The sequence below is a fragment of the Phascolarctos cinereus genome, unplaced genomic scaffold (genome assembly GCF_003287225.1).
Source record: "Phascolarctos cinereus isolate Bilbo 61053 unplaced genomic scaffold, phaCin_HiC Scaffold_4;HRSCAF=312, whole genome shotgun sequence".
Classification (NCBI taxonomy): Eukaryota; Metazoa; Chordata; class Mammalia; order Diprotodontia; family Phascolarctidae; genus Phascolarctos; species Phascolarctos cinereus.
Window position 1 is genome coordinate 481,195,724 of NW_027555847.1, and position 27,968 is coordinate 481,223,691.

The window sequence follows — 27,968 nt, forward strand, 5'->3', positions numbered from 1 at the left end:
TGAAAATTCATACACTCTAAAGTATTTTAATCATATTGCTTATTTTGAATAAAAGATCTTAATGTGTGCCTTCTATTAAATAAGGATAGTTATCATTATCCATAAAGATTGAAACAGGAAAAATGTATTTAAGATCCAAAAATCAAATTAATTCAAAACTCAAGAGTCTAAGCCTCTTTTTTATCCTTTCACCTTTTCCTTTCTTTAAACTTCATTCTCTATTTTCTTCTTCATAGCCTATATTAATATATGGAATGATAGGAAGTTGTATAGAAGTAGTTTCTCTACAACCTCCCCCCCTCCCCAACCCCTCTATCCTGTTATTCACTGTGACATAAAGCCATGGTGTCTGGAAAAGAGATTTAATTGGCTGGCTGGATAGTTCAGTACTTCTCAGCATTTTTTGAATGTTGTCACAGACTCCTAAATATAAGGTTACCTGAAGTATTTGAATTTCAAAAACACGATAGCATTTTAAAAAGAGTTGGTCCCAGGTGCATAAAATCAGAAGTTAGATTATGAATTATTTCTCATACTTTTAGCATCTTAGTAAAAGTTAAGAATAGCTCATGAATACAATGCCTCATCTTTTCTGGAGAGGTGTTTCCTGGTTACCTACTCATTGGTACATGATAAAGATAAGAATTTCTCTCTGAAAGAAAAGTAAAAACCAATGGCCAGTTGACATTTTCATGTTTCTTCTTTAGATGATGATTTCATGAATGATATTTTGGCTTTCTTTTCTCTGTAGCCCATAGCTGTAGTAGGTTTGTTGGATTTACTATAAAGGTTCTGTTCACACCCTGTGGGTTGGGTTAAGAATTAGGATTTATGCATTTACTTCTACTGTTGCATTGTTTATACAGCTTTGGTTTAGTTTTGATCCTTTTTTTTTTTTTTTGCCTTTGAGGCTCTTCCACAGTGTCAGCTGCTGACTGATAGTAGGAGAACGGCCTCGTGGTGTGAATGAAAGGGACCTAGCGGTTGGTAAACAGAGATAAGGAATAAATAGAGCACAGGCAAAAGGAGATAGTTCTGTGGGAGCCCAGATTGCCGCCAGTCTGTTCAAGTGAGATGCAGAGCCTGTCCTTTTCCCAGATTAAATTAGTGTGCGAAATCTCCAGTGACCTCCTCCCCTTCTCCCCATACTCTTTAGCCAAGCTGAACAGCCTCTGCTGTAAAGTATTCATTTTATCCAGGGACAAGCTGGACAATAGAACTATCCCTGATACTTATGGACAGCTGTCGTCATTCATAGTCCTTTCAGCATTTCATTTTTCATAGGAGTTAAAAGGGTTTTTACCTTGTAACTGAAGAGAGGGAAGAAATGCAAGTATGCCAGTTCTGAGACTGCTTGGGGGGTAGGGACAGCTGTTGGGGGGGGCAGTACTACTAAAGGGACAATTCTTTTTTTGTTAATGTTTAAATTGGGACAATATGATTAAATTGAAGGAAAAAATAAAATTTTAAATAGAATTCACCTCCTCCCCCATGGGATTTTTAAAGTTCCCCCAAATTAAGGTCACCAGTACAAACCTAATGAGTATATCTATGCTTCCATTGCCCTGGTTTTTGCTCAAATATGCTCCTATTTCATTACCTGCAAATAACTACCAGTAAATATTAAGCCCTTGTGAGATACCTCTGTGGTCCCATATTTTTTTTTAGTGATTTACTGCAAATATATTCAGCATTTGACTGATTAAATAGACCTTCCGCAACCTTGAGGGTCACGATGTAGAGTATGTACATAGAAAATGCATCAGCCCATTGTACCCTGGCAGCTAATGAGATTGGTCGTTAAGTAAATGACACAAAGCCTACAAAAAAAGCTTAGCAGCTCACTAGAGTATCACAGAGTGTCCCTGCACACCACACAACGACACAAACACTGGACTAACCTAGCCCACCCCTGCTTTATTCTACATCACTGCTTCCCTGATGTCAGCGTGAGAGGCAGAACAAAGGCTAAGAGGCGCACGGTAAGTCAGTCTGACAATTATGCCCTAGGGAGAAAGTAGAACAAATCTTAGCCTAACCATGGGGTTGAAAGTCCGTTTCTAGACAAGTAGGTCATAATGAAGGGATTTTTCTGTCACTTCAGGAAACACTGTTTCTGTTGTCAGTGTTAATATTTTAGTGGTGATTGTCTTTTTTCCATCTCAATAAAAGTTTTTGAATTGCAAAAGTAAAGTGGACCCAAATTGTGAGTGAACTTGATTTCGAGAGTTCGACTGCTGCTGGAGAAATGATGCTTTGTCTTACTCGGCACAAAATAACTACCATCCAAATGCACGTTCAGGTCTGATGAACTTTTTAAAGCACCGGGAAACTTTTATTTTAGTTAGTTCTATGTGAAGAGGTAGCAAAATCATGGAAAATTGGTGTACACAGTGAATTGTATTGTGTGCCACTAACAAATTGCTTTGTCCTCTAAATAATGTTGCTTAAATAACCTTTCCTGGGATGATTGTTTCTTTGGACATCGTGGATTTTAAAAAGAAAACATGGTCAGACCATATAGATAATATTAATTATGTTCTCCTCTCCATGTTTTCAATTTCTTGAAATTTAAAATAATAGACACTTCTGTGAATCCATGATGTTGCATACCCAGAGTGCCAATGACTGTTTCTGTATATAGAAAACAAAATCTTAATGGCACTTCTTCAGCAGTATTTGCTTACTAGTGTGCCCCTTGAAAAAATGTATTTGACTATAATGTCTCAGGATACTTTTCCTGAAATATGGCATCAGGAAGTTGACAGAAAGTCTTGTTTGCCTTGCTGAAATATTCTGTCTGCTTTAGGCATGTGGGTTCAGGGCACATACGGTTTAAGAGAGGATTATGTTGTTATAGAATATTCAGCTAAATTAAATATTTTATTCTAAAACTTGTCAGATAAATAGATTATGGGGAAACTGTCTCCACTTTTTAAAAAAATCACAGCTCAGTTTATAAAGTTGTGATGTTATAAAATAAATACTTTCATATTACCAGAGTCACTCACGTTTTTAAAGAGACTGTCACTGAATGTTATGAAGACATATTATAATCATCTGCTCTATGAATTAAAATTATTTATATCATATTTAAATCAGATAGCCAAAGTACTTTACTTACCCAGAATCATTATTTCTTGAAGAATGTAGCTAAACATTATAACACAGAATAACTAATGTCTGGTTGCCTATAGGAGATTGTATGTGCGATTCATCATATGTTTATTCATATATTCACCTATCTACAAGTTCCTTGGAATACTTTCTTGTTGTGCAGGACTTTTGAGCTTGTGAAAGCTTTCTTCCAACATTCCTTTAATCTACTTAGTACTTTAAAAATATTCTATTCAGAGCCTATCACTGTAACTATAGTTATTATATTTGGTAGTACCTACAGCTTAAACAATTTTGTGAAGTGTGGGATGATACAATGTGCTAATAAATTCAAATTAAATATCTGCAGTAAGGGGAGTTTACTTTTATTTCAGCAAGTGTTTCTATAATATGCCATCTTACCAACATGTTATACAAACGATGGGGGAGAAACAACCTGTCATAAAAGGGGGCTTTAATTGCTATCTAAAAATAACATCTTTTAAAAGGAATACAACAAGTTGTATCTCCCAGGTTATCTCACAGAACTCCATGTTTTTAAGGAATCCTGCTCATGTCACAATGTATAAAACCAAGAGAATCTTAGACTTACTCTTTTTCATGGTGATGACATTTTAATCATTCACCAAAATGGATGTATGAGGTTTTCTGTATTTCAGCTGAGGCAAGAGAGCAGCAGACAGATGAGCAAACTGGGTACTTACAAGTTTGTTTTCATCAGTATTGTCATATGTATGTCAAAGTTCATTCTTTAACTAAGCTACATATGCAAGAGTCATCCATTCTGCTGTACGTTCATTCCTTTAATTACCATGGCAATGGTGTGAAATTTTAGTTATACTGAGATAACTTTTCATGCTTGAACTTTAACTCAGATTCATTCATTCATTCATTTAACAAATAGTTATTGAATGGCTATTGAGTACAAAGTAGAGTATTAGTTGTCTTGAGAGACACAAAGATATAAAAGACATGACCCTTGCCTTCAAGAAACCAACAATCTAGCAAAGTAGAGGACAGGAGCAGCAGCAGCAACAACACCAATCTCATATCAATGTATACTTTATCAAGCATTTCCTCAAAATAACTCTTTGATATAAGTAGCTCAAGTCTTATTAACCTTTAGGAAACCAAGACTGAATGATTAAATAACTTATCCCTAATTATATAGCTACTAAATGGTCCAGCTCAGCCTAAAATCCAGTTCTCCTGACCCAAACTTCAGTATTCTTTCAACTATACCACATTCTTTCTCAAAAAACCTGCAAGCAACTGTAATATAAGCAAGTGTGAGACAAGTGATAGAAGAATGGTTCCAATGGAATACTATGGATTACATCCTTTTCCACAACTTTTGGAAATAGAAATAAGCAATTTACAAATCAATGCAACAATCCCATTATTTCAGTCCAGCCACTTCAGAACTATTAGGATTTCAGTGTTTTCCTGTTCATAACCCAGGATTTTGAAATTTGCTTGACTGTTCTTATCAATTCCCAATTCTTAGCTTATATTAAGAGGATCAAATATATAATAAACGTAAGTGAAGCAATAGGTTAGGATTATTATACAAATAGATAGTTGACTTTTTAATGGTAAATAAAGTATGTTTTGAAATCTATGTCCTAATATGTTTTAAAACCCAAACCTTTTGATAAATTAAAATAGTTTTTCCAACTAATTCTAAAATAAATTATTTTGAAATTATGTTCTTAATAATTTGGTTCATTTAATTATAGCAATACACTTACTTCACTAAAATTGTGGACTTGGCCTTTCTGTAATTTTGAAGGTACTTCAAATCATAATTAAAGGTGGACCTTTTGGATTTAGTTTCCAAGTTATTGGCCTCAATTTTCTTCCTATTTTAAAATAATACTTTTTAGTGAATGTGGATTTTCTCAATGAAGAGCAATTACAATTGGAAAGCACTGTGATTACTCAAGAAACTAGCTGGAACTCTTTCCTAAAGTTTGTTGGCTGGTGACTGTCTTTAGAACTGAAAATTCCATTCCAGTGAATTTGAATAGATAATTCAAATGTCTTTAGGAGAATTGGAATGTAAATGAAGTAAACAATGCTTTCATAACCAGTAAGTCTGCAAAAAAAAAATGTTGTTACATATACAGTAAAATTTTGATCTCAAGAATATTTGTTGTAATGGTGATTTTACCTGGATTCCCACTTGTGACTTGTTAAGGGAGTTTCATAGTTGACAAGAGCCTCATATATTCACATATTTTTTAGGTGAACTACATGTTCTGAACTAGCTCACAAAAAGTACGATGACTTCTCAGGTAGTATTCCCAACAACTGTGTCCCCCACCTACACACTATTAGGCAGAATTATCCAACACAAATTAATCACTCTCATGTTCCATTGGTCATGAAATCCACTTTTTAAAGTTCATAAAACATAAATGCCAAGATACTTGATGATTATTGGTCAAAAATAAGCATAATCTGCATACATCCTTGTGCATCCGAATTTGGCTTTTTAAATGTACTTAACCACATATAAAATAAAATATTTGGTGGAGTAGGGCATATAGGATATGAGAATACTTTAATACAAATCTATTCCTAGGAATTCTTATTTAGCACTTAGCACAGTGCCTGGGACATAGTAAGTACTTAATAAATGTTTTTTTGATGATTGAATAGTGACTAAAAATATTCAGACTTATTTGACGTAAAAATTAAACATGCATTAAAATTTACCAAAAAAGATATTTTTAGACTCTTTTTGTGATGTGTTCTTCCCAATACTCTGTCTGCTAATCTCAGAAAACCTACCTGTCGCTTTGGTGATTCAATTTGTCTCCTAGTTTTGTGTCTATGCTTCCCACTTTATCATGGAATAAGATCAGACAGCAAACCTTAAAGTTGAATTTCTTAAATTTTTTTTCAGCGTATCAAAAATAAAGTGAATGAATACATGTTATGTCTGATAAATAAGAGTATGAGATATCTAATATCATTGGAAACTTAACAGTCACTCTACTTCTGTCACCCAGACCTAACTTAAAGTTATAAATTAATCTTTTTTTTAAACAGAAACATAGCTTAAACAGAATCGGTAATTCCAGAATGGACAATGTTGATATTATTAAATTTTAAATTTAGAATAGAAGCAATCACTATTGGTTATTTCATTTCTTTAGTATTTTGGTTTGAATTGTAATTGAGATATTTAGCTTACAATTTAAATTGTTGCTTCTCCAAAAATAAAACTTTTAGGACATGTAACTTAAATACGAACTATCCTTAACTGAAGTTCTGAGGCCTGAAGTGTAAAAATGTTGAGACCCAGAAAAGATTTAAGGCTGATAATATGAACACTACAAACAAGGAGCAAAAAAAATTAGAAAGTAACCAATCTAATATATCTAGAGCCCTTAAGGTTCTCTATGTGAAAGAGAGCAGTGTCTATCAAAAGGGTTAAAGAAAATGCATTCTGTTGCATCTGCTTACTAAATCCCTTACTTTAGTAGAAATTCAAATTTTGTAAAGATTATTCGTTTTATTGATGCATATAATTATAATCACAAGCCATCTGCTGATTTGGCAGGCATGGTTAAAATTCTCTAACTCTCATAACCTTTCAAGTACAGTGCCCTTGGGACTCTATTTCACTTTTATATTTTGGAAAACATGTAGGGACAAATAAGAGAGGTCATCTGCCGAATGTCAGACCTGAAAAAATGAAAGAATAGAGATCATGTTTGTTGTTGTTGTTGTTAATAGTAGAGGAAGTTTTTTTTTAAATTTTTGTTTCTGACTTCATGAAGGATTATCCTGGTTTCCATGATGTATTTGGGGAATTTGATTTTTTTCTAGGGATTAAAGCTCTGTCATTTTACTCCTGGGATGTGGGTTCCAAGCCCAAAAGAGGAAAACGACCAAAAAACTCAAAACAAATATTGCTTAGGTTGATTGTCCCAGGTAAATTAAACATGTTTGCCTTTGTCCTTTTTTTTTTTCAAACAACCCATTCCACATTTTTATTCCACTGAAAATTTACATTTCAATTTATTACCTTCTAACATTAGTTTTCCAATGCAGCACATTTTCCAGATTTTGTGCTGTACCTTTCAGTTTAAACGTCAACAATAATCTGAAAGCTTTCATGTAGTCCGGATTATAGGGTAACCAGATTTCCCTTACCAAATGACCTTCTGAAATTTCTTATATTTTAGCACCTCTTTAGCACCTTGCTATGTCATTATCCCATGGTCAGGTAACATGGCTTTCAGACTTACTCCCACAAGGCAAAGAGGACCTTTCTCCTAGACTAGTAATATAGCACTACATGTCATAGTATTAGATTTAGATACAATATAGAATAGTATCATAATTATTACTATGTTATAGATGAACAAGATAGGTTTTTGCTCAAAAAGTAGCTAAAACAATGTGACTGAGGACATGGATCATGGGAAGAGAAATGGGCTGGTTATGAGATGAGGATGAAAATAACAGATGGACAACCCAAGTGTTCCTCTGGTACTCACAAAAGGTAAAAAGACATACAGCAAGAGTTCTTAATGTGGGATGTATTGACAGACTTCAGGAGATCTGTGATTTTGGAGAGGGAAAATAATACATCTTTATTTTCATTAACATCTAAATGAAATTTAATATTTCATTGAATTATGAATTTAAACAAGAAAACATTTTGAGAAGGGGCCTGTAGGCTTCTTCAGACTGCTAGAGAGGTTGATTCTACAACATAAAAAGGACATGAAGTAACACTTCCATCACATTGGTTGAATGTTATGTGGACAGTCTTTTGTAGAACCTAGACCAAAAAAAGCATGGGATGAGAAGGCATTGGATGGATTACAATCTATACCAGTGGAAAGAGTACACAAATTGATGAGATTACAGATCCAGTGAAGGATGCATATACATAATATATATACACATACACATATAAATATATTTATTTAATGACATTAATATGTGATAGTTTGTAAATTGATAAGACTGTTTCCAATTATATAAAGTTAAATTAATTTCATAAGGAAAATAGCTATCATCCAATCACCATTTGAATTTTAAAAAATAATATGATGTAAATGTTTACTCTTCTTCATCAGTTTCAAATACACTATACATGTGTGTATGTATATATGTGTATACATATATATATATATATACATATATATATATATATGCCAATCTAGCTTAATATAATCTAATAACATAACAATTCATTTTCCCTTAAAACCAGCTCTTCCCCCAATCTCTCTATTTTTGTTAATGGAAACATTTTCCCAGCTACCTCTGCTTGAAATCTCATGCATATCTGATGCCTCTCTCCCAGATAACTAAATTAGTTACCACGTCTTACCCATTTAACCTCCACAATATCTCTAGTATCTATCTCTTTTTCCATCTCCACTGCTACCACTTTGTTTCAAGCCTTCATTATTGCCCTCCTAGACCATCTGGGGAGTCTCTAGTCTCTTTACTGATTTCCCTGCCTTTGGGTCCTTGCTTCTAAAAACTGCCTTATACATTGCTGACAGATTAATCTTTTTAATTTGCAACTCTTATCATTTCCCCACCGAGAAACCTTCAGCAACTTCCCATCACTAAGTATAGCATCCAAGATCCTCCATTACATGGCTCTACCTTACGATTCCAACTTCATTTCACAATGTTCTCCATGTAGGAAATAATACTAGCCAAACCCAACTATTCACCATTTCCTTAACACATCTTAATCTTTCTTTCCTTAATGTGTTCTCTGACACTGCTCTTTGTACCTGGAATGCACTCTTCCCTACACTTCCACCAATAGCCATCTGTTGAAGACATTCTTATCATTCAAACTCCAAACTCAAATGTCTTCTCCTACATGAAGCTTTCCCTGATCCCCTGAGCTAGAAATGATCTTTTCCTTCTGTAAATTCTCATAATGTGTTATGTCTTTCTTGTGAACTTGTTGCTCATTTATTTTGTACAGTTTTATCTGACCTACTAGATTGTAAGCTCTTTTAGGATAAAGACAATGTCTTCTCTCTTGGTATTTCTCTTCCTACTTGGGACATAATGTTTGTTGACATGAATCTGTGTTACATTAATATTTGATTTAGCCAAGTCAATAAAATAACAAGTAGATATTTATTATGCTCAAGGCACTCTGCTAAGTGTTGAGATTATGAAAAAAAAAAACCTTGTCATCAAGGAACTTATATTCTAATGAGAGAGACAACATACAAATAAGAGACAAGTAGGTATATAGGAGAAGGAAAGTAATTGAGAGGGGTACATATTAGCAGCTAAGAGAAGCAGGAAAGGCCTCCTGGAATAGGTGGGATTTGAGTTAAGTCTTTAAGGAAGTCAGAATAACTAAGAGAAAGAGGTGAGGGGCTAGAGCATTCTTGGCTTGGGGGACAGCCAGTGTAAAAGTATGGCAATAGGAGACTGAGTCGTGTTCCAGGTACTATAAGTAGATCTATGTCACTGGATCATAGAATGGAAGAAAGTAAAGTGTGAAGAGACTTGGAAGGTAGGAAGAGACCAGATTATGAAAAGCCTTGAATGCCTAACAAGTAGTTTACTTTTATCTTGGATATAATTAGGAGTCACTGGAGCTCACTCAGTAGTTGGGTCATATGGTCTTACAAATGCTTTAGAAAAAACACCTTGGCAGCTAAATTATTCAAGAAAAAATGAAATTCATTATTTCTCCCTACAACTCATGAATAAGACTAATATTAGTATAGATTTTCTTTATCTAAATGTAAGTATATTTTAATATATGTGTGTGTGTGTGTGTTGTATGTCATAAAAACAGCAAATATTTGTGAAATTAGACTTCCTAGACCAATTTAAAATCTTAAAATGCTAGGAGTTGTGTCTGCATTTTGGATTCTACTTAAGGGACTATATTAAAATTGCAACTTAAATATTGTTCCTTGGAGGTATTGGTAAAGATTATTTTAAAAGAATTCAATCTTTTCTTTTTCTTGAGTTTCCAAATACTGTCATAGAATATTATATGTAATACCAAACTGCTGGTGTGAAGTTTGTCTACCCTTTTGATAGGAAAGAAAGTTTCTGGCACTGCTGAAATCAGTTACTTGTTGCAGTGTATTGGGGGCAAGATGACATTTCTTGTACAACGGCTGTCTGTACACCATGAGAGCTTCACATGATGGTTAGAACATTTCACAATGAACTTGTTTGGGATGGGCAGAGTCGTAAATACTTCATAGGTGGTGCCATCATATAGTTCCTTAGCTAAGTAATGCTACAACAATCTGAGCTTGAAAAGATGATATGAATTAAGTAACCCTTTGCTAAATCAGCCAATCAATTGGAGTATTCATTTTGAATGTTCTATCCTATTCTGTGGCATACAAAGAACTCACAGAATGTTAGAACTAGCTAGCAAGGATCTTGGATATTCATTCATTCTTTTATTCATGAAGCAAACACTGTAAAGCAGATACCATGGGCGAGGTGCAGAAGACAGAAAAGATTTGGATAAGTCACACTCTTCCCTCCTAAAATTTACAGTCTAGTTGTAGGATAAAACACATGGAAAACTATACAATGTTTAATAATTAGACTACTTTAGGTCAGAGGTTTTGGGTCATTATAGACCAGGGAGACCAAGAGATGCTTCATGGGGAAGAAAACATTTGAATTGGGGTTTAAAGTTAAAAAGGAATGCAAAAAGTAAAGGGGAGGAGGTGTAAGTTTTAAGGAAATATGTGAGCAAAGACAAGGCAATAGAAGAGGACAGGGCCTATAGTTCAGTTTGAGCTATAAAATGTGTGAAAGGGAGCAATATAAGGTAAGGCTAGACAGAAATACTGATGACAGATTGTGAAGGGCTTTGGGTGACAAAGATTTTGAGCTTAACTTGGGAAGTAAAAGGGAGCCAGCTCAAATCTTCTTGAGCAGAAGAGAGTCGTGGTCAGATATCTGCCTAAGAAATAGTATTCTGGCAGCAGTGTAAAGGATTAATCAGAGAGTTAAAAGAATGGACAAAGGTTTTTTAGGAGGCTGCTATAATAGTCTAATGAGTGGTAATGAGTGGTAGTGATACTGGGGTGGTAGTAAGGAGAATAGAGGGAAAAGGAAAGATGCAAGAGATCTTTGATAGCCAGAATCAAAAGGACTGGGTAATTGGAAAAAGAGAGAGGGGGAGGGAGAGAGAAGAGAGAGAGAGAGAGAGAGAGAGAGAGAGAGAGAGAGAGAGAGAGAGAGAGAGAGAGAGAGAGAACGTCAAAGATAAGGTTTAAAGCATAGGAGAGTAGATAGATCACAGAACCACAGATTTAGAGTAGGAATCAACCACAGAAGATACAGATTCCAATCTCTTTATTTTACATATGAAGAAACTGAGGTCCAGAGAGGTTAAGTGACATGTCCAAAATCACATAGTTTGTAAATATCTGAGGCCAGATTTAAGCCTAAGTATTTCTGATTCTACATCCAGCACTCTATCTACTACAGCAGGCTACCTCTTGGGATGGGTGGAAATTCTTTGGGCAGAGATCCCAAAGTTGAGAAAAGGGCAGATTCATGGGAAAATGGAGGAGGGAAGGGGATAAGCATTTATATAGCATCTACTATATGCCAGTCACTGGTCTAACTACTTTACAAACATCTTATTTGATCCTCACAATTACACTGTCAGGTAGGTGATATTATCTGCATTTTATAGTTGAAGAAACTAAGGCAAATAGAAGTTAAGTGACTTGCCCAGGGTCACACAGCCAGTAAGTATCTGAGACCAGATTTCAACTCAAGTCTTACTGATTCAAGACCTAGCATTCTATCCATTGATCCACCTAGCTGCCTTTCAAAAGACAAGTTCAGTTGCAACTCCTTCATTTTATAGATGTAGAAATTGAGTATCAGTAGTGTAGAGTGAAAAGGCCCTCTAGGTTATGACTTCTAGGTCAGCTAGTCATAAGATCACAGGATTATGGATCACTAACAGAGCAATCAGAGGTCATTGGGTGTACTTTCCTCATTTTACAGATGAGAAAACTGAGGCCCAGAGAGAAGTGACTTGTCCAAAGTCACACAGATACTAAATAGCAGAGCCAAGAATTGAACTGGGTTCAATGTTGTATAGCTATTTATTGGCAGGACTAGAACGTAGTGTTCCTAACTTACAGTTCATTTTTCCCCCTTACATGTTTGTTTCTTTCTAATACATAACATGTTTTCAGAGCACTTACACCTGAGGCAGGGAGACAAGAGTAAAGCACATGAAACAAGAATGAAAAAGGTGCCACCAAGTAATGAAGTGCTAAATTTTGTGGAACATACCATAATTGCTTCAGAGATGGGGCTTATTTATGGATGTGTCATAACTTGAGAAAGCCCAGAAGCAATGGCATTAACAAAACCTAAGCACCAAGATGAAGTCATGCTAAATCTGGAATCAAAGGACTTAGATTCAAATCCTAATACTACCTTTTTGACCTTGAGGAAGTCATTTACCTTCTGGGGACACCTCAGTTGCCTCATCTGTAAAATAAGAACATTGAAATAGATGACCTCTTATTCTCCTTCCAGATTTAGAGCTAGGATCCTATGACCTCTTTAGTCTGATGAAGCAGGTTCAAACAGTCAAACAGGTTCAACTCTTCTACATTGGGGTTCACTGCAGCTCTAACCTGAAAACTTGGAATCTTCCAACAGAAAGAAGCAGTGGTCACCTGTCAAAAAAGATATTCCAGGGAAGGTTGGAATAAGTCAGTTAACATGCATTTATTAAGCACTTACTACAGGCCAGGTTATAGAACACAGTAATTAAAAGCAAAGAGAGCACAGATCTACCCCGAGGCTATTGTTTTGAGGTTAAGTCTTTTTCATGGGTCCACTCCCTCTTGTTTTTGAAGAGGAACCTCCCCACCTGCCCTAATGGATTCAAGAGGCTGTGGTAATCAAACAAGTCCCATGAGAAAGATAAGATTCAGTCCTATCTTTGTCAGATATAAAGGACTTATATTGATGTTTAGTCATTTTCAGTCATGTCCAACTCTTCCTGATCCCATTGAGGGTTTTCTTGGCAAGGATACTGGAGTAGTTTGCCATTTCCTTCTTCAGCTCATTTTACAGATGTAGAAACTGAGGCAAATAGGGTTGAGTGACTTGCCTAGGGTCATATAGCTAGTGTCTGAAGCCAATTTGTACTTGTGAAGGTAAGTCTTCCTGATTTCAAACCCAGGGTTCAATCCACTGCATCACCTAGCTCCCCCAAAAGCCTTGTAACAAAGGGAAAGGCAGATGACATTCCTCATGAGAGAGCATAAGCAAAGAGATGGTAAAGACTGAGCATGATTTGTTCATGGGATAAGAACCATTTCATAGGATCATAGATTTAGTCTGGAAAGGAACCTTAGGGGACATCAAATCCAATCTCCTCATTTTTCAGAGGAGGTAACTGAGGCACAAATAGATAACATGACATTTTCCAGGTAACCCAGGTAGCAAGTGACAAGGTTTAAACCCAGATCCTCTATCACCAAATCCAGTGTTTTCTACTTTATCATACAGCCACCAAAGAGAGCTTACATTAGATAATAGTGAAAAATAAACAGTCTACTTCAACCAAAATGCTGTCAGTCTATAGGGTGTCCCCAAAATCTTAGTGGGGCTCTAAGCTTTAAATAGCTTATTAGCTTTAATAGCACTAAGGCTTTTGGAAATACCCTGTATCGCTCCTAATGATTATTTTTTTACTTTCTTAGTGGAGTTTAATCTTGGACTTTTGCCTTTAAAAAATATTTGTTACGTGATAGTTTATTTCTCTAAAGGAAGGTATTTGTTATTTTTTTTCTCTAGAGCCAATCAATAAGCATTTAATAAGACCTACTATGTATAGGCACTGTGCAATGTGTTGGAGATTCAAAAAGAGGCAAAAGACAGTTCCTGAACTGGACTCAAAGAAATCACAGTCATGGGGCAGCTAGGCAGCACAATGGATACAGCACCAGCCCTGGAGTTAGGAGGACCTGAGTTCAAATTCATCCTCAAACATTTGACACTTACTAGCTGTGTGACCCTGGGCAGGTCACTTAACCCAATTGCCTAGCCAAAAAAAAAAAAAGAAATTACAGTCAGCTGGGACTCCATAGACCCAGTGTTTGTTGTCATTATCATTGTACATCAAAAAACATGTATCAAGCCCCAGCTTTGTATTTGACTTATACTAGAGCTGCCCTTTTTAGCACTATAGTATTTCCTTGGTGTTTGGTAGATTGTTTAGTGGCATCAAACTGAAACAGAAATAGGATCCCCAAAGACTGCACAGTGACTTAGAAAACCACAAATTACCACCATATATGTTGCATTGTATTTTTATTTATTTTATTAAACATTTCCCAATTAATTTTTAATCTGGTTCAAGACAGCACTTGAGAGTTTTGGTTTTTGGTTTTATGGGGTTTTGGGGAGAGTGGGGGATTGACTACTTGTGGTCCCATGGCTGTGAGTGTTATACCTCTGAAAAGGTCATTCATCTTCCTCCTATATGCTTCAGGTTTTTACTGTTTTAGTGCCTTGGAGATTTTAATACTCATTACCAATTTTCAATCTGTGTACATGCTATCCCTGCTACTTGGTACAAAGTTTCAGTTTCATTACCTCTAAAATTATGTTAGATGTGCTAATGATTTGAAGAAAGGAGAGAAAGTTTAGTTTATTTAGCAGTAGCATTAAAATTATCATGCCCAGTTGAAAATTCGCCTTTTTAAAAATCCTATTACCTCAAACCACTTAAAGTATTAATTTATTGTCTTTTGTATTTTCCTTTAGTGTATTTTACATGAAAGTTAGCATTTCCTAATGTAATTCATATTTTTCACATTAAATCACAGTTACTCATCTCAATTCAGTCTATCCAGACTATTTTTTTCTGCCTTGGTGTTTGTAACACTTCCTGTTATAATCATTCTTAGAATGCCCTTCACTCACTCTGAAGGTTTTTAAAATATTGAATCCTTATACTCCAATATATACCTCTTTGTAGTGTAGATCACAGATATATAATAGAAATATCATTAGTTATGGAGTTTCATACTGTTTTTCATTCATAAGGCTTTATTCTAATGCAAACTTGAGCTCATAGAATTGCTGAAAATGTATTATCACCTGCTTTGCTAAGTGTCAAATATGACAAGAAAAATAATGTTATATCTATATAAGATACTACATCTATTAATTTTGTAATGTATTCAAAATGAAAAGTTTTCACTTATTCTCTCTCCTTTTTCTGGCTATATCTCCTGACTGCTTTTTTTTCTGTAGGTATTTGTACATTTTATTTCTTAGTACTTGTTCTAGAATTTTACTGAAATCCATATCACATAACTAAAACTTTCATCATAGCTCAAACCTCCTACCTAACAGTGGGTCATTCAGTAATTGGGAAAATGTTTGCATGACTGTTTAGTTCTCTCTATGTTGAATTAATAATTTCATGAGATTTTTTAAAATTATCTTGTACAAATGAAAATTAAGATTTTAAAAGTTATTTTCTTGAAATCCCTTTGAGGCATATTCTTTTAGCACATGCTTCATTCATTCACTTGAAAATTATTTATCAAGTACCTACTACATACTTATGTGCCTACTATCCTAAGTGTTTGTTTTTCAAAACCAAAATTGAAACAGTCCCGACACCTTCCATTGGGAGGAGGGGTTTAGTATGTCCATGGTTAAGCTAATACAAATGCAAAATAATTTGCGGAGTGATGGAGAGGACATTCATTGGTCACTGGGAGAAACAAGATAGTCTTGTCTATGAAGTAACACTTGAGTGGAGAATTGAGGAAAGCTTAGGATTCTATAAAGTGATATAAAGTGAAGATGTGAGCATTCATTCCAGACATGGGAGACAGTTGTGTCAAGGCACAGAGGCATGAGAGAGAATCATATGTACAGAAAGTAGTAAATAGGCCAATTTGGCTAGAAAATAGAATTCAAAAAGGGGAATAATGCATAGTAAGCCTGGAACAGTATGTTGGGGCCACTCTGGGTTTTAAATGTCAGAGGAATTTGTATCTTATCCCAGAGTCAAGAGGGAACTCCTGGAGCTTCCTGAATAGGGAAAGGACATTGTCAGAACTGTGTTGCATGGGAGAGACTGGAGGCAAAGAGACCAATAAGGAGGCTACTGCAATAGTTCAGGTGTGAGATGAACAAGTCCTCACCAAGGGTGCAAGACGTGAGGAGAGAGAAGAGGAGTGAATGTGAGAGACATTGTGGAAGTAGAATTGACAGGACTTGGAAAACGATTGGCTATGAGGCTGCGGGTGGAGGGAGATGGGGAAATAGAGGATGATTCTGAGGGTGTGGGTGACCCAGGTGACAAGAATGCCCTCAACAATAACATGGCAGTTAGGAAGAAGGGAAGGTTTGGGGAAAGGAATGTGATGACTTCTTCTACCATTATTTTGAATAACTCATTTGTTATTTTTGCATTGTACAACAAAATATTTGCAATAACATAGTGAATAGCTCCCCCACTACTATGTAAGATAAAAAATTGCCATGTTCCCTACAAAATATGGTGATCACCCCCACCACCACTTTCGTTTCCAAATGCTGGCCCAAGCAGCCTACATATACACATGTATTTATGTGTTTACACACACACACACACACACACACACACACACACACACACACATATATATATATATATATATACATATATACACACACACACACACACATACATACATACATTCCTTATCGGTGACATGACAAATTTGAAAGAGTTAGTTACGAGGGTATAGTTCCAAGTTACTTAGAAATGACATTATTTCTCAAAATTGTTCAAGAACACTCAAAGTTGATACACCTTTTTTTATTATATTTTTATATTTGCTAATGAAAATCTCACGGTGGTTATATATGCAAATGAACAATATATGACTTCCATTATGAAAGTTTGACCTCACTTCATTCATTCATTAAATCACTCAATCGACAAGTGTTTATTAAGTTTCTACTCTGTTTCAGGTGAAAGGCAATGTGGGTTAGTGGATAAAGAGCCGGCATCCTTGCCAAGAGGAGCTGAGTTCAAATTCTGCCTCAGATACGTTCCAGCTATGTAACCTTGGGCAAGTCATTTAAACCCTCTGTTCCCCCAAGCAATTCATAATACTATAAGTTGTGGCAAAGGTGCTGATCTGTATTGGCAGGAATTCTCTATACCACTGAAAGTACCCATCTAATCTGTATCAGGCACTGTCCTAGACTTTGGGAATATAAAAACAAAAGAGTCCCTCATCTTAAGGGGCTTAATTCTATTTGCGGCAACAGTATATGTGTGCATATGCATATATTTATACACACGTATACATATGTGTATATGTATGTGTATATGTGTGTGTGCATATGTGTGTGCATGTCTGTGTGTATTTAATGGTGGAATAGTAGCTGAAGAGAATTAAGAAAGTCCTCATATAGGAAGTAGTACTTGAGCTGAGCTTAAAAAGAGCTACGGATTCTAAGAATCAGTGGTAAGGAGGGAGGGCATTCCAGGCAACAAGGAGAGCCTATACAGAGACACAGAGATAGAAGATAGAATGTTGGTATGTTTCATAGGTGGTGAACCAATTAGGTCACTTCTATAGTAAAGCCTTCTAATTTAGCCCTGTTTAGATCATGCTATTACTGATTCCAGTTTTCTAGAGGCCTTGTTTCCAATTGTGTACAGGGCACCCATCATTATCATTTACCCTGAAGTCTTAAAACTATAATTGTATCTTGTTTTCCTGTCCTTCATCTCCACCATGAAGGAGAATTCCAGAATCTCACATTTTGAAAGCTTCATGGGACTTCACTGGGCATCTTATCCAATGAATACATGAAAGGAATCCCTGCTATAGTATACCAGAGAAGTAGTCATCTGGCCTCTGAAGATTTCCAAGTGGAGGAGGATGTGTGTGAGATGGGGAAATCTATCATCTTTCCAGCTCCTTCTGGTAGTAATGGTTTTCTCCCTCAAATGAAGGCAGCATGATTTTATGGAAAGAACACTGGATTTGGAGCTAGGAGGAACTGGGTTGGAATCAGAGATCCATTATTGCACAAGTCCCTTAACACCTTTGTAATTAGTAGCCTTATCTGTAGTATGAGAGGGTTGGAATGGGCGATCCCTAATGAATCCCTAAGTTGCCTTTCCAATCTATGTCTGAAACCTCACATAGCCCTTTGCTTGGAGTTCTCTAACGCACTTTGTGTATATTACAGTTCTATGTACATGTCAGAAAGGAAGCTCTGAAGGCAGGCATCAAGTCTTAGTTCACTTTTCATTACCATTGTCCTCTCAGATAACTGTAATCACCTTTTCCCATATTGAACCAGATTCTGCCAGTTCTCCTTTGGGGTGACCCCTGGTAAATTATTACTTCAGTGTACCTGGTTATACTTTCTTGGACTGTCAGTCTGAGACATGCATATGATTTGCAAAAGTACCCGATATGCCCAGTGAGAAACTGATGAAGAGTGAGGAGGTTGATGCTAACTCATCTCTTTCTAAAATAGCTTATGGCAGATGTCTGTTTCTGTGGCCATGCTATTGCTAACCAGTCACATGCCCCCTTTTCTTATTAAAAAAAAGTCTCATCCAAAACTCTTCTTGAATTTATAAAGTAATAATAAGACCTTACATTCATGTAGTGCTTTAAGGTTTGCAAAGTGCTTTACACACATAATCTCAGTTGATCCTGACCACAATCCTGTGAGGTATATGCTGTTATTATCACTATGTTAGAGCTGTAGAAACTGAGACTGAGAGAGGTCAAAAGACTCACCCAAGATCACACAGACAGAAAATAGTAGAGATGGGATTTGAACATTTGAACTCAGGTCTTTCTTAATTGGAGTCAAAACTCTAACCATTACATCAGAGGTGTCAAATTAAAATAGAAAGTGGGGGGACACTAAACCATATATAAGGATCCCTGTAGGTCACACATTGACTTAATTTTAAAATGTAGTATTAACTATGTCTTATTGAATTTTTATTTATTTTGTTAAATATTTCCTAATTCCATTTTAATATGGTTAAGGCCACACTCAGAAGTGTTGTGACCCCCACGAATTCTGTGTTTCACACCTTTACATTACACCACGCTGTTTCTCAATGTGCTCTCAGACTATTTTTAGTTTTTAAAGACGTCGTCTTTCCCAAAAATCATTCATGTAATCTGTTCCCAAAGAGAGCAACAACAGATAAGAACTTTGTATATTTTACTGTGCAATGGAAATGACACAGTAAAGGACCCTTTCTAAAGGATCTCAGTGGTTTGCTGTGGCTGATATCATGTTTGAGGTTTCCAGAAAATCTTTGTTGCTTGACGTTTACTTGGTCTTTATAATGTATGTTTAGTTAATTCATCCTCTTTGCTTTTTATTTTCAGAAAGTTTAAATTTTTTTAAGGACTCAGTTTTGCATGTTGCATATTCATATCAAGTAATAGTGTATGTAATGAAGCAGCAGGTGATTGCTATTGCTTTCCTGGCATAAATGGCTTTTTCTGAAAATTGGATGAAGTCCAATAAGATATATAGAGAATGTTCAGAGCATACTTCACTTACAGGCCAGACCAGTCACCTCTCAGTCCTCTTTTAACAGAGAGCTTTATGAAAGAATCACTAACAGTAGAAGAGCAAACAAATAGCTTCAAACTGCTTTTGAATGTTCAATTCCTGCTCCTTTTCCCAGGTCTGCGTGATTGCAACGTTTGGGGATTTGAGTATCTTATATTATCTAAAGATAATTCCTCCCTACTAATAAAGGGACAATGGTGTCAATTTGAACATCACTAATTTTCTCAGAAGCAAGTTGAAGGTAGTTAGAGTAGGTACCTTCAGACTCCTTAGGCCTCAAAGACAAAACTAGAAAAGTTATATAACTTTGACCTTGTTTCCTAAATGAGAAAAGGGGGTAAAGATGTATATTAAATTTGATTTAGAGTTTCAGAATTGAAGTCAAAGGCTCATTGATATGCATAGTAAAATCCAAATCATTAAAGAAAATCAAAGAAAATTTAAGTCCCACTAAAATCCTCCCAACATACTCTCAAAATACTTTCAATGTAAAATATTCTCTGAATATTTGGGTGAAAATGTTTCTGGTTAAGTCAAACTCTTCAATTCACTTTACATATGTAGTTAGAATCTAGTTTTGTATGTTTTATTTCCACCATTTCCAACTTCAAATTTGATTCTCTAATGCAATAGTTTGTAGAAATTATTTCGCCAGCAGTAAAATCTGCAAACTTTTAATCATTCCTGATAGGATCACACTCAAGACTATGAATTCCGTTAAAATAAAGTTGGCTTCACTTTGAGGTACGGGGATTTTCAGGCATTTGTGGGGATTCCTGTGACCCTAGAAGAACTGGCATGCCCAGTTCTGCATACTCAGAAAATATTCTTCCATGTGGAAATGAAAGGAATTTTAAAGTTTTTTTTTTCACCCGTATGTAAACAGGACTGTAGCTACTATGTTTGTCCACAGCTCGAGCTACAGATGAACACAGGGTAGCTGTGTGATGACAGGAACAGCTGACTCATTAGTAGAGAGCAGTGAAAGGTAATTAACCCTGGGAAAAGTACAGCTGCCATGCGAGCTGTTCCTTTCTGTAGGATCTGATTAGAAATTAGTGTTAAACCACTGATTCTTCAAAAAAAAAAGTCATAGATAATTCACTTTCACTCTCAGGTGTGTTCACAAAAAAAGGTTCTCAAATATACTTGCAGTACAAAGAAACTGCAATCTAAAAGACATATTTGAATAACAGTACACACCTGTTTTCCTTGCTATGGGAGGGCTTTTTATTACGAATATATTAGACCTGATTATATGACCTTCCCCAAACTCAATGCTACTCTCCATTGTGTAAATTCCTTGAAAGAATTGTGTACTAATCATGTGTTTTTCATGAACAGAAAATAAGTTGTGGATCATCAATATTTGATTAACTTTTTTTCTTTTCTTTTCTTTCCCTTTTTGCTTGGCGATGTTTCTCATCCACAGCAATGCAGACTTAAAAGTTCAAATCTCCTATATTTTAGGAAAGGTAAGTAAAGGTTGTTTAAAAGGAAAAAATGTCCTAACCCTGGGTATAATCCCCAGCCACCCTCCTTTCTTAGAAATGTGAAGGTTTTATGATTAATATTAGTGTTATCTGACCACAGCCTTATTGGTACTGTGGCATCATTAAAATACTGTTCATAACAATGCATTTGAACCCAATATCTTTGACCTGTTAAATAGAGGTATCTTGCCTAAACAACATCAATGACTGAAAAAAAGAAAACTTGCCACAATTGGATGAGAATAGGAGAGAGGAGAAAGGAGAGAGAGGAGTGGGTAAGGAGGGAGATGAAGAACTGGAGATACACTTTTACACCCAACAAAATTGATTCCGGTAGCAAAGTCAACTGTCTATCTTATGGAATGGAAATAAAAATGTCTTTTGATGGAGTGCTAAGATAGCCTATGATTAGTTCAAAGATATTTCACTTCTTTTGGTCTCCTTCACACACAAAGTTGAAACATAGTTTTTCCACATTAAAAACTTTGAAAAGCAATGTCTTTTATACTTGAACTATTATTGATCTGTATTTAAACTGACCAAGTGAATGGGGGAAACACAGGGAAGTGACAGAAAATATTCTTCTTGCTGAGGGAAAATCATCCAGTCTAAATCCAGTATCTTAGATAATGCTACACCATTTTACCAATTGTACCAGCAAATGCACTTCTTGTCCTTTACTGATAATATATGCTATTCTATGTTCCAGAGAATGGCCATTGGAGAAGTGATCATTTGGGGAAACAGTCATGTTACTTTCTTTAATATTAAAAGGAAGGTGCAAAGTATCTAGGAAATCCATCTTAACAAGTTATAAATATTTAAAATGAGTCTCAAATTACTAAAAAAATTACTCACAATTAAATTGCATATATAGAGACATGCATATATTCTTTTCTGTAATAAGTTGAAAAAATTAGATGTTACATTTTCATAGAGAGACAGCATGGCAGAGTGAATAAAGAGCTAGCTATGGAGTTAGGAATATTCAGGTTCAAATCTGTCTCGGACATGCAGTAGTTGACTGACTCTGGACAAGTCAGTCAGCTCTTTGTGCCCCCAAGCTAATCTTGAAAACTACAAAGAAGATGTGCAATCTGTATTGGTAAATGGAAGTTCCTTACCAGTGATTCCTGTTAGTGATGAAATCAGAGCTCGAGATGGATGGGGGGAGATACTTATTACTTTTGGCTTTAACTCTTTCAGATACTAAAACTTTATAAACTTTGACCTTTTTCATATTTAAGAAGGAAATTATGGGGTGGGGGGGCAAGGAGTGAATATGTTAGAACCTGAACAAAACCTACGTCTCTGATTTTTGAGTTAACGTAGGTCTAAGTCTTAGTCAAACATCACATCAAAGATATTAATATCAAAGATAAATTTTTAGGAGTTGAAGGATCAGATGAAAGAGAAAAATATCTAACCCTGCCCCCTTCCCCATAATTATTCTTTTTTCCCTAAAGGCATGTAATTTTCTACTAGCACTTACTGATTGTTTTTTTTCTCTCAATTTCTGAATCTTGACTCTTTTCCTTATAATTGGCTGCCCATCTGAGCTTTGTGTCATCCACCAATGTAATAAGTATACCATCTATGCTTTTCTGAAAGTCATTAGTAAAATGTTCAACAGTTCAAGGGCATAAAATAGATCCCTAAGGCACTCCATTGGAGACTTTCTTCCAATAGATCATTTATTAAATATTCTTTGGGTGTAGTTAATAAACCAGTGCTGATTCCATTTAACTGCATTATTACCTGGCTTTCATCTCTACATGTTATCAGCAAGAATAGAATGAGAAACTTTGTCCAAAGATTGGCTAAAATCTAGGTAAACTTTATCTGGAATGTAAACTGAATCTGCCATTTTAGTAATACCATCAAAAAAGGGAATAATTATGGAAGATGTTTCTACCAAATCACTTAAATTCAACAAGTATGTAAATCATGACTATGTACCATAACTCAAGGAGTTTAAATTTTCCTTGGGGGAAAACAACAGGTACAGAGATTAGTAAATATAAAATATACAAAAGTAATCCTTTGGAAATAATTGTTGGGTGATGTTTGAATTATCTTACTGTTAGGATGCTTTAAAATATCACAGACTTCATTGCAAATCAATCCAACAAATACTTCATTACCTTATCAACTGTATGTGAGGCATATTTTATTTAAGTTTTCTTTTTAAATCATCTAGGCACCTTTATTTGGATTTCTTGGTCATGTGGACAATTGAAAAGCGTTATTTTAGTCATTATCTAATCAAGACTAGCTACCTGTTGGTGGTTTGGGGGTTTTTTTGTATGTTCTCAATTAATTTTGTTGGTAATTTATTAATTTTAGTAATAATTCCCAGAACCTTTATAATGATATACATTTTCTTTTTAAAACTATAAAAATAAAGAATAAAAAGGAGAGAGACAGAGAGATAGAGACAAAGACAGACACACACAGAGAGAGAGAGAGAGAGAGAGAGAGAGAGAGAGAGAGAGAGAGAGAAAGTTCTAGTTAGTTAGTTAGTTAGTTAGTTGCTAAATGGGCCAGAAGAACCCAAGACAGATCTGCCAGGAACACAATGTGGCTTTGCTTTGTCAGTTGAGTTTCTCTTCATGTTTTTTTTAAATAGTGGAAAATTTCATATCATGATCAAAAAGTCACTTAAATTTCCCAATATCCTGCTGATTTTGGCCCACAATTCCTTTATTTTTATGGCTAGTATGTCCAATAAAAAGGAAACTTATTGCCCATAAAATAAGACCAAACACACATATTCATATGTTATATATGCATATGTGTATATACATATATCACTTATATATAGAAATAGGTTATATGTCCATGCATCCATTAGTTAGGCTTACACACCTAGAAGAATAGGTTTATACAGGCAGAAGAAAATGAAGACCATCCAAAGATACCAAGCAAATGCTCTTCCTTCAGTACACCGAAGAACTATGAGCTTAAAAAGAAAATTCCATTTGAAGTGAAAAAAGGGTGGGCTTTAAAAAAAAAAATCAACAAGTGCTCTTTGAACTTTCTTAAAAATGTTTTGACATAGTAAGGCCATTTGGTATAGTTTTACTCGAAATAGCACATTTAATTGCAACACAAGCCTTGAAGTTAAGTGGTTAGTTTAATGAAACAGAGTTTCCATAGTTACCACAGAACAGAGGACAACTTTTATTTCTTTGGAAGCCAGGAAGGAGCTTAACAGAGGAAATATTAAGCAAACAAACCTAGGCAGGTTTATTACATAGAGTTTCATACTTGATTGACTTTAAAAGAGAAAAATTCTTGATAGAACAGAATGTTAACATTTTTAGAAATGAAATCTATAGCAACATGTTAAGAAGAATGATAATGTGGTGTCTTCCTTTTCTTTGGACATTTCCACCATATTCTGAGTCTGAGAGGAAACTGGCTTAAAACAATACATACATGAGATAGAGTCTGCTTGTAGCATTTTGTTAATAAACCACGTCATATCTGTTGTTTAAAAAAAATAGCATACTAAAGGCAATAATAGATTGCTACACATAAGAACTCATGCAATCTTGGGTCTAACTTTATTATTCATTATAAACATTCTCATTTTAAAGGCCTGATGGGAGGGAAATGGGAATCTATCATAGTGAAGATGTCTTCTAGTGTCAGCTTCATTGTTTTCCAGTTTAGCATTGAGATGTGTTCTCACTGAAGTGTTAATGGAGGTCAGTGTTGCTGCTCTCCTGTGCTGTGTCTAACCAAACGAGTTCTTACACAGTTGACTGTTGAGAAACCAAATGATGTACTTTCCAGTATATCACCTTCAGCTCGCAAGCCTTTAAAGCCTCAGTGATTAACAGGACTTTTACAAAGTTTCTATGTAGTTACAAGGACAGCTTCAATCTTCTGTCATTTTTTTGCATTAGCTATGATTATGCTTTTACCACAAAAATGCATTTGTTTTAAAGGTAACAATACAGACTGGGAGAATAGCTTATGTTTCATCTATATTTATCAGCACTCACTGTACATTTGTGTCTTCATTACCAGGAAATATTAAGGGACATTGTGCCATCTATTCCTGTTTACAGTTTATTATGCAGAGATAGGAAACACTTAGCATGTAAAATGAATGTAGAAATTATTCCTGGATAGAAACACGGACATTTCCCACTCGTTGGCTCTTTCTCCTCCATCACCGGATCAGAGTGTAATTGTCAGTAATCAGGCCTGCTTGCTGCTGATAAAACCACTCTGAATGCTAGCAGCCTTCTTTGTGTGATGACTCAATTATTCCAGAAGTGCCTCATCAAATCTGCCCCATCAGCTGGGCTAATAAATAAGGAGAAGAAACTGGCCCCCCAAAGCAAATTATAAATCCATTTGCATTAACCATTTCGCTGGTCCATGATCTAGGCAGAAATAAGCATGGCAGATTGTGTTAAGCTTATTTGAATATGTTTATAATGTTTACAGCATGCAACCTTTTTTTTTTTTGCACAAGGTGTTGGAATTATCAGTCATGAATAGCATCTAAATGCAGTTATGTTAATTACGGAAAGGCCTTAGGCATCTTTGAGGGATATTTTGTTGCTTAAATCAGGTGAAAGTTAAACCCTTCTGCTAGGAGAAATATGATCCTGCACATGTTATTAGAATTGCTTCAGAGTTTAAGGGGAGAAGGCCAGTGATGTGTTTTTATAGGTATGAGGACAAATACTGATATTATGATGCCTACTAGCACAGGCACAATTACTCCATATCCATCACAATGGAAAATTGAAGTTATTTTGTTATATGTGTGACCTCAATGGTCTGCAAATCAAACAATATAAGCTCCAGGAGGAGAGCTTACTTTGCTTTTCTGTTGCTTCTTTTGTACTCAAAATTCCTAGAAATATTACATAGAGTTGCAGCAGGAAAAGGTGTCCAGGCCATTGATTAAGCATGGACATGGTGAATTTGGGCATTTGTTGACAAACAATATTTTTGTTCTCCTTTAAAAATCACGAAGTGTACCTAATGGAAACTCATTTTGTTAGTACTCCTTCAATTACACTGAATAACTCAGGAAAATAGAAAGGGGAAGGAAGGAAGGAAGGAAGGAAGGAAGGAAGGAAGGAAGGAAGGAAGGAAGGAAGGAAGGAAGGAAGGAAGGAAGGAAGGAAGGAAGGAAGGAAGGAAGGAAGGAAGGAAGGAAGGAAGGAAGGAAGGAGACAGAGTCAGGGAGGGAGGAAGATAGTGAGGAAGGAAAGGAGGGAGGGAGATAGGAAGGGAGGAGGAAGGAAAGAAAAAAGGAAGGGAGAAAGGGAGAGAAGGAAGGAATAGATTTGTTAAATGTTTAATAATTTTTAAATATGAAATGGGCTTCCCATAAAAGTAAATTATGCCATTGTCCCACCATCAGGTCACACATTTTCAATAACTGTTCCTCACAGTGATTTGCTAAACCAGTCACACTTTTTGTCACACAGCTCCCCATGATCAACAAGATAGCTAACAAGTTCAGTGGTGAGGGATTGTCTTGTTACATGAAACAATTTTCCTGGGACTGAATGTCACCCAAATCTTGGTCTCAAATGAGCTAACTGGTTCAAATTAATGTAAAGTACTAAAAGGAGAAAAGACACATTTTGAAAGTAACCATTATACATAAATACATTCTCTGATAAGTTTTAACCAGTGTATTTGAAAGAAAGGAACTTCCATTGTGACAAGGAAACCAGTCGTCTACCTCATTGTGTAGTGATTGTAGGAGTCAGTGAAGGAGATTTCATTAGAGACAATTTTAGTGGAGCAACCTGGATCAAATGGAAAATTTTAGGATCAGACCAAGCCTACACAGTTAAAGGAGTCAAATGGGTTTATTCAATCAACTGATCAACTTAAGCAAAACTTGAATGGGCTCAAACTTGGATGATTAGTTTTCCAAAGCCAATGAGAAAGGTCTGTCTAAATGATGATCTGGCCATGTTATTCTATAGATGGAAAACATAAAATAAATGGCTAAAATGTATTCCTTTTTCTTATAATCTATTTTAATAACAATTCCTGACTGATGAAGACAAGTAAATTAAGCAAATTATTTAATTTACAAAAATAATTTCTTTGGTGATATAGACTTGATACACATACAAGATTTTTGTTAGAATGGTTTTATAACTCCTAAAGGAACATGACCCGAGGGCTACAGATACCAAATAATCATGCAGATATTAGGAAAAATGAACTTTTTGAGGCTTATTCAAAGTTCTGGAACTTCAGCAATTACCTCATTCAATGTTCTCACCTGCCTGAATCAGGGAAGTCTGAATATATTGGCATATATGCCTGCAGAAATCATGTAATCAATAGAGTTGAAAGAGACTTCAAAGGTCATTCAAGCCAACGCAAATAGAGGACATGGGTCATAGATGGAGAACTAGAAGGAATCTTAGAGTCCATTTAATCAAATACTCCTCACTTTATTGATGAAGCCCTGAGGATAAAAGAGATTAAGGACCTTGTCCAAAGTCACACAGGTAGGGTTAGAGTTAGGGTTAGGGTATAAGAGCCTGAATTTGAATATACCATGCTGCTCCTTTTATCCCTACCTATATCACTAACCTACAATTGCATCGTAAACATTAGCTACGAAAGTAATTTGCTCTGTCTGAAAAATTCTCCACTTCGAGTTTGGTTTGAATGCTTACAATACAAAAACTGTCTACAACAGAAGTCGTTTGAAATCTATCACATGAGATGCCTGCATTTAGACTGCGGTCA

The 27,968-nt window shown here is 35.5% G+C and overlaps 1 protein-coding gene across 4 annotated transcripts in view; it reads left to right on the forward strand.

Annotated features, from left to right (window-relative positions):
* The window catches only part of ST18 (ST18 C2H2C-type zinc finger transcription factor), a 421,429-nt gene that overhangs the window by 247,289 nt on the left and 146,172 nt on the right, over positions 1 to 27,968 (forward strand). For all 4 annotated transcript variants that reach the window (XM_078153419.1, XM_078153420.1, XM_020992483.2 and 1 more), the window contains exon 3: positions 21,155 to 21,197. The gene's annotated coding sequence lies outside the window, so the exon portion shown is untranslated. The remainder of the gene's footprint in view (positions 1 to 21,154; positions 21,198 to 27,968) is intronic.